The 650-nt window shown below is 38.3% G+C and overlaps 1 protein-coding gene across 1 annotated transcript in view; it reads right to left on the bottom strand.

The window, feature by feature from the left end:
* Positions 1 to 650, bottom strand: part of LOC119585330 (roundabout homolog 1-like) — a 189,296-nt gene that overhangs the window by 175,326 nt on the left and 13,320 nt on the right. The gene's annotated exons all lie outside the window — the stretch shown is intronic.

Raw genomic sequence — 650 nt, 5'->3', positions numbered from 1 at the left:
TATCCTCATGTTCCTCTCGTTCCTCCCGTTCCTCTCCTTCTTCCCCTCTTGCTCCATCCCTCGCCTGCGTCTTCTAAATAATTTACGACCCAGCTTTATAAAGCCAGTGCCATTGTGGCTGAGCCCATGGTTGTTTTCATTGTGAACGCCATTCTTCCCCGTCGCCGTGTCCTCTTCGCAAAGTTCATGTAATTAAACTTGATGAACACAATTTTCTTCTTTTATAAACCACTAATTGGTCTCACATAACGTACACACAAAGGCAACGTATCAAATTTTCAGTAATGAAACTCGGTACTTCCCTACACTCCGACAGGCTCATAAAATATTCATATAACTTTTCAGCAGAATGCTGCAGTAATCATACTGTCAAATTACTAGCAATATTAAAACTATGTTTTATGTATCCTTCCGCAATTCCCGTCCTTTTAATAACACAAACGGGGAATTTAATCTCCCAAAACGAACCGCCGTCTCGTTGCATACAAGAATCATTAGCCTTACAAGGTTTTATACAAAAAGAAATTACTAGAATAAGATTTTTTTAAATCACACTTGAAAAACAACAATGAACATACAACAAAAAAGAATTCTAAACTGGTCGAACTTACATGTATCCTGCAAAGAGAAATCCTGGGATAATGGACGAA

This window comes from Penaeus monodon, chromosome 19, assembly GCF_015228065.2.
Source record: "Penaeus monodon isolate SGIC_2016 chromosome 19, NSTDA_Pmon_1, whole genome shotgun sequence".
NCBI lineage: Eukaryota > Metazoa > Arthropoda > Malacostraca > Decapoda > Penaeidae > Penaeus > Penaeus monodon.
This window is presented reverse-complemented; position numbering and strand designations above follow the sequence as displayed.